At 31.6% G+C, this 7032-nt stretch overlaps 1 pseudogene across 1 annotated transcript; it reads left to right on the forward strand.

Annotated features, from left to right (window-relative positions):
• The first annotated feature begins 3205 nt into the window (after positions 1–3205).
• LOC145086168 (disease resistance protein Roq1-like) lies at positions 3206–6821 on the forward strand (annotated as a pseudogene). The gene is made up of 5 exons (XR_013700313.1): positions 3206–3488; positions 3721–4209; positions 4294–5130; positions 5214–5495; positions 5588–6821. The product of XR_013700313.1 is annotated as a disease resistance protein Roq1-like (transcript).
• Positions 6822–7032: the final 211 nt, after the last annotated feature.

A 7032-nucleotide genomic window follows, 5' to 3' on the forward strand; every position in this document is an offset into this window, starting at 1 on the left:
AGTGAGAGAATACACTCATCAACCTTATGTAAGTCCGGTTCTCGGTTCCACAAATAATCAAATTCAGGTTATCAGGTGTTGAGATTTTCTTGATCCGGATTTATTCGGGACAAATTTGGACCTGTTTACATCCCTACTTTGTCCTAATCGTATGGGACAACATTAGTTAAGGATATTATCATTTGATAAAACTACAAAAAATGGTCCCTATGGTTTCTCATTTTATGTGGTTAAGGTTCAAACCTTTGAAAAGTTGTAGATTTGGTCCTTTTCAACAAATTTTGTTGTGGTTTTGTTCCGTCTTCCGTTTAACTTTAACAACATGTTTGTTAACTTTTTTAAAATGACTATTGTACCTCTAGGGACCATTTCTGCAGCTAAACTACAAGGACCATTTCTACATATATTCTTTTTATTTTTATTGAATTATTATATATTAATAAATGTTATTTTTAATATATACTATTTATATATTAATAAATATTGTTTAATTAGATTATTAATTTCTTTTAATTAATTTTTTAAAATTTCTTTGTTATCGGATATTTTAATTGGATTATTATATATGAATAAATATTGTTTTTAATAGATAATATCTATATATTAATAAATATTATTATATTGGATTATTAATTTATTTTAGTTAGTTATGTTTATTGGTGTAATTCTTTTTATTGGATTATCATATATATATATATATATATATATTATTTTTAATTTATAATATTTATATCCTAATAAATTTAAATGATAAGTTTCTTTTTGTTAATTGGATTATTTCTTTTTTTGTTGAAATATTGTTTTTAATTTCTTATTTTTTATATAATAAATATTATTTTGTTGGATTATTAGTTTATTAGTTTATTTTTAATGTATACTATTATTTTTTTTTTTTAATTTTATTAGTTCCACCACAAAGTTGTCGGAATACACAAAAACGACGTCACTTGCTCATCAACGAAAATCATCGAGTTCATTGCCAAAAACCTTTATTGGGGGTCCGGCGTAAACCCTACTAACTTTTTCCACCCAACATCCCCGGTAGCCACCTATGACAACCTCTTCACAATCTGATCGAATCCTCCATATCCCATACAATGCGCAACAAACTCCTATAAACATTAAAAGTGGTGGTGGTGATCGGGTCATAGTAGTGGTGTTATTGTAGGTGACTACCGTCATCATTGGTTGAAAAAAGATGATGAAGTTTATCCGACCTCCGATGAACATGTTTTGTGGTGATCCCGATAATTTTCGATGATGAGAGACAACACTTTTGCATATTCTGACGACTTTATGGTGGAACTAATCAAATTAAAAAGAGTTAATAGTATCTTCAAAATAAACTAATAAACTAATAATCCAACAAAATAATATTTATTATATAAAAATTAATAAATTAAAAATAATATTCGAATAAAAAAGAATTAATCCACAAAAAAGAGTTAAAAAAGTTAACTAAAAAAATTAATAATATGACAATGTTATATTTATTAGGATATAAATGTTATAAATTGAAAATAATATTTATTAATATATAATAATCCAATAAAGAAAATTAATTGAAATAAATTAATAATCAAGTATAATAATATTTATTAATATATGAATATTAAATATTAAAAATAATATTTATTCATATATAATAATCCATTTAAAATACTCGATAACAAAGAAATTAAAAAAATTTAATTAAAAGAAATTAATAATCTAATTATACAATATTTATCAATAATAAATAGTATTTATAAAAAATAACATTTATTAATATATAATAATTCAATAAAATTAAAAAGAAGAAACGCTCCTTGTAGTTTGGTTGCAGAAATGGTCACCGAGGGTAAAATAGTTATTTTAAAAAAGTTAACATCCAAGTTGTTAAAATTAACGGAAGAGGGACCAAAACCACAACAAAACATGCTCAAAATGACCAAATATACAACTTTTCAAAGGTTTAGACATTAGTCACATAAAATGAGAAACCACTTGGACCATTTTTTCAGTTTTGTTAAATGTTCTAAATAACGTAAAACGACAATGTCAAGCCTCAAACTTTTCAGAGAATTGGCGAACCATATCGTTTGTAAAACGTGACTTAAGGCGACAATTTTATATATAATTAATATTTTTATATGTATTTTCAACTATTATTTATTTTTATACACATAAACGAGTTATGCAGTGGCGGAGCCAGAGTTTTAGTAAAGGGGTATCCTCGAAAAAAATTTGTATAATATACAATAAGAAAAAAAACCGTAAATTCATTGGATATAAAGTTAAACTTCCATAACAAAGTTACATTTTAAAGTTCACCTCTTTCAGAACAAATAATCACTAATTATTAACCTAAGTCCATAATTTAACAATAATAATTGGTAATTTCTATTTTTTCCAACACAATGACAAGAAATTGAATTTCAAGTAACCAAAAAATAATCACAAATTTCTATTTATTTGCTTCACTGTAGCACCACTTTGATAAATAATCACCCACCACCGACCACTATGGGATTTCGCCGGAAAACACCCACCGTCGATGACCAATTGCCGACAGAAGAAGGAAGGGCAGCAACAGCGAGAACACGCGTCGTAGGGGAGAAGCGAAGTCGCGAGTCGGTGTCTATCAATTTCTTATTTCCGATTTTTATTGTGTATTGGGCTAAAATTTGTGTTAATTGTTAAATTAAATTTTTTTTATGTAGACACTTGAAAATTGGGCTTAATAAATTTGGACGACTTCATAGAACAGTTTGTATATGATTTACCATTTGGAAAAAACCTAAAAAAATAAATTTATGGTAGCCCAAATAATTTTTTAGGGTTTAATGGCAATATAAACAAAAAATTTCTAAAAAATATATAGTACTAAGACTTTTTTTAAAGGTTGGCTAAAAAGACACCACATATTGCAATATGGACACCTTAATTAATTTTTTAAATATTTTTATTGGCTGAAATTACATTGTTTTTCGGAAAAACTGATTATAAACAATTAATTATTGGTTGACTTTTTAAAAAATTATCAATAAGATATACACGGTAGTCTTATTACATTTTGGTAAAATTTAAAGGCATATAACTCTGAAGTCATCACACGTTATGGTAGAACCATATCGAGAATTTTAAAACCTTGTTTTTGTCTTTATCATTTTGTGGCATCCGTAGGACATTCGGTCGTTTTGTTAATAACTATTATTAGCAAGGACCTGTGGAGAAAATCAGAAAAGGATGACCACCGTTGGGAAACAAAAACTCTTTTACTTTCTCCTTCCCTCAACACTCCTCTTTTATCTCGCATCCGATCCTGTCTCTCTGTCCCAGCTGTCGCCACCGTCCACTGCGGCCTCTGCTTAAAGTATCTCTTCCTCAGCTGTTATCGGTTTTTCTTTCTCAGCCCATCGCCCGCTTTTGCCACCGCCCCTCTCTCCTTCTCAGTTGCTCTCAGCTTCTCTTCTTATGCTGCTATAGTGCTATTTGTCATTCTTTAGGTATAAGAATACAATTTCTTCCAGTCCAAATTTACTCAAATTAGTACTGTTTTTATTGCTAAATATTTCATGATTAATGCTCCGAACTATTAATTTTTAGTAGTAATTTTTTTTAAGGGTTTGTTAATTGTTAATTGGGATTTACTAATTGTCAGTTGTTAGTTGCTAATTATTAGTTGTTGCTCTTTTTCAATCTCTTAGACTTTTTTTTAACAAAGATTTGATTTTATAGGATACCCTGAATGGCGACTTGTTCAACATTATCCATTCAGAAGAGCTATAAGTATGATGTGTTCCTGAGCTTTAGAGGCGAAGACACACGTAAGAAATTTGTTGATCATCTTTATTTTGCTCTTCAACGACAAGGAATTCTTACTTACAAGGATGATGAGCGACTCGAGGAAGGAAAAAGGATCAACGATGAGCTCTTAAAATCTATTGAAGAGTCAAAATTCTACATCATTGTATTCTCTAAGAACTATGCATCTTCCTCTTGGTGCTTGGATGAGCTTGTGAAGATTATGGAGTGCCAGAAGGCGACCTTGCAGATTGCTTACCCTGTATTCTATGATGTGGACCCCTCTGAAATCCGTAAACAACTAGGCTCAGTTGCAGAAGCTTTTGCCAGACATAAAAACAAGGAAAAGATCTGGAAGTGGAGAGAAGCTCTGGAAGAAGCAGCAAATCTGGTTGGGTGGGATCTAAGGAACACTGCTGATGGGTAATTTTTTATCATCATTTTTCTGCAATATTTTGGTTTCGTTTCTTTCTAGTCTATGTGCATTGAATCTTGTTTATTCTGCAGGCATGAAGCTAAAGTCGTCAATAAAATTGTTGAGAAGATTTCTGTCGAGCTACGTTTCATTAGTTCAAATGTGGATGAAAATTTAATAGGCATGGAGAGCCGGATAAAGGATGTTATGTCATCTTTGGAAACAGGTGTTAAAGATGTTCGTATGATAGGTATCAAGGGGATTGGAGGCGGTGGGAAGACGACTTTGGCTAGAGCTATTTTTGACAAAATAAGCTTTCAATTCGAAGGCAAATGTTTTGTTGAGAATGTTAGGGAAGTTTCAAAAACATCATTGTTCGGGTTGCGATTGTTGCAAGAACAAATACTTTGCAACTTGTTAAATGATAAAACAATCACCTTAAGGAGTGTTCATGAAGGGAAAAGCATAATGAAAAAGATGTTGTGTGGCAAAAAGGTTTTACTTGTTTTAGATGATGTGGATCATTTAGACCAATTGGACGCATTAGCTGGTGGGATTAATTGGTTTAAACCAGGAAGTAGAGTTATTATTACAACAAGAGATGAGCAAGTGCTTATAGCACACCGAGTGAATTCAGTTCATGATGTCAGTCTGTTATCAAATGAGGAAGCAATTTGTCTCTAAAAGGGTGGATGATAGATGATGCAATTAGAGCACTTGAAAGTTGTGGATTTCATGCTAAGAATGGATTAAGAGTTCTTGAGCAAAAATCTCTCATAACTATTTCTCGTGATAAGGTGTTAAGCATGCATGATCATATAGAAGAAATGGGCAGGAATATTGTTCGTCGTTCGCATCCTGATGAGCCTATTAGACATAGCCGATTGTGGATTCAAAAAGAGATTGAAGATGTATTAGCTCATGACTTGGTAAGAATGAATTTTATTTACAAGGTGAAGAAAAATAACACGCTCTCATTACTTTTGACCCAAATTTTGTGGTTGGTTTACAGGTTCCTGAAGCAACAAGAGCTTTAACAATTAACACATTTTCATGGCATGGGAAGGAGAACATCTGTTTTGGAAACATGAAGAAACTTAGATTTCTTCGTGTTGTCTGCGAGAACGATACTTTGTATGAAGTTGGCCGAGAATTCCCAAATGCACTACGATATCTAAATTGGCAATTTTACCCTCGTTGCTGTTTACCTGAATCATTTCAAGCAAATAATCTGGTTGCACTTGAAATGTCTTACAGCAGAATTAAACAACTATGGGGAGATGGAGAAGCAAAGGTAGAACGGTTGTTTGGTTCATTTTCATGATCCATTTTACCACTATACATCTATTGGTTACTTATTATTTGCTGTATTCATCTTTTTTATAGGTTCTTAACAACCTCAGATTCCTTGACCTCAGTTATTCAGATTTGATGACCCTTGATTGTGGCTTATTTCCAAATCTCGAGACGTTAAATCTTGAATATTGTTGTTGTTTGGTAGAACTTCATGTGCCGTTTGGATGTCTAAGAAAGCTTGTCTACTTAGACTTAAATAGATGTTGGGGATTCAAGTCTCTTTCATTTATCAAACACCTTGAGTCACTTCAGGTTCTTGATCTAAGTTATTTATATCTAACAGAGTTCCCAGATATTCTAAGTGAGCACTCCACCAACTACAGTTTGCTGGAGCTTAAATTTTCAGGGAGCAAAATCGAAGAACTGCCGTCGTCAATTGGAAATCTTCAAAAACTTGTTTCTTTAGATCTCAGTTGGTGTGAAAGTCTCAAGACTCTGCCAGAGAGCATGTTTTGTTTAACAAGTCTAAAACGCCTTAACCTTGTAAATTGTGTGATAGAGGAATTATCCGAGGATATTGTCCATTTAGAAAGCTTAGAATGGCTAAATTTAGGTGGTACATGTGTCAAACATCTCCCTAATAGCATTTGTATGTTAAAACATCTGAAAACTCTACTTCTTGCAAGGTGTAAAGTTCTTGAGAAATTACCTGGGGATCTTGGCCTATTAGAATCTTTGGAGAAACTAAATCTAGCCTATTGCAAGATAAGAGATGTTCCGAGTAGCATCTGCAAGTTGAAACATCTCAGCAAGTTAGACCTTTGCAACTGTGATCAACTTGAGAAGTTGCCTGAGACACTAGGAGATTTAAAATGTTTAAAAGTATTGAATGTAGAAGGAACACGTATAAGTCATCTTCCACATAGCATTTCTTTATTGAAAGGTCTGAAAATCATTGGATTTAAATCAGAAGATTCATCCATATTAGTCAAATAAACTCAGACACCCAAAAGGAGTTTACACATGATTCTAAGAAACACAACATATCGTGGGAGCCAGGTGTTTATACAGCTGGAAGGCAAGACTACTGTGTACTCCTTTAAAAAAAATACTGATATCATTAGGGTTTCTTTGTTAGAACCTTACTGTTCTTAGTTATTATTATTATTATTATTCTTATTAAAGTTGTGTAAGAAAGGAATAGTAAACTTGGCATAAATTTTGTCACTTTTGGTCCCTTAAGTTACATTCCAGGTCCCTGAACTTTTTATGTTTGTGAATATTGTCACTTTTAATCATTTGTCTCTTTTGCTCCCTTAAGTTACATTCCAGGTCCCTGAAGTTTTTATGTTTGTGAATTTTATCACTTTTAATCATTTTGCTCATTATTCTTTAACCATTTTTACATTTTTTGTCCTTGCAATCAATATTTTTACACTTTTTTGGAACCTTTTAATATTTAAAGTTTGGTCACAAAACGTTAACCGTTTGACAACTTTGATCCATTTTCTAAAAAGTTGTTAATTCCTACCCCT

This window comes from Lactuca serriola, chromosome 2, assembly GCF_051521515.1.
Source record: "Lactuca serriola cultivar US96UC23 chromosome 2, Lser_US96UC23_V15, whole genome shotgun sequence".
NCBI classification, from domain to species: domain Eukaryota; kingdom Viridiplantae; phylum Streptophyta; class Magnoliopsida; order Asterales; family Asteraceae; genus Lactuca; species Lactuca serriola.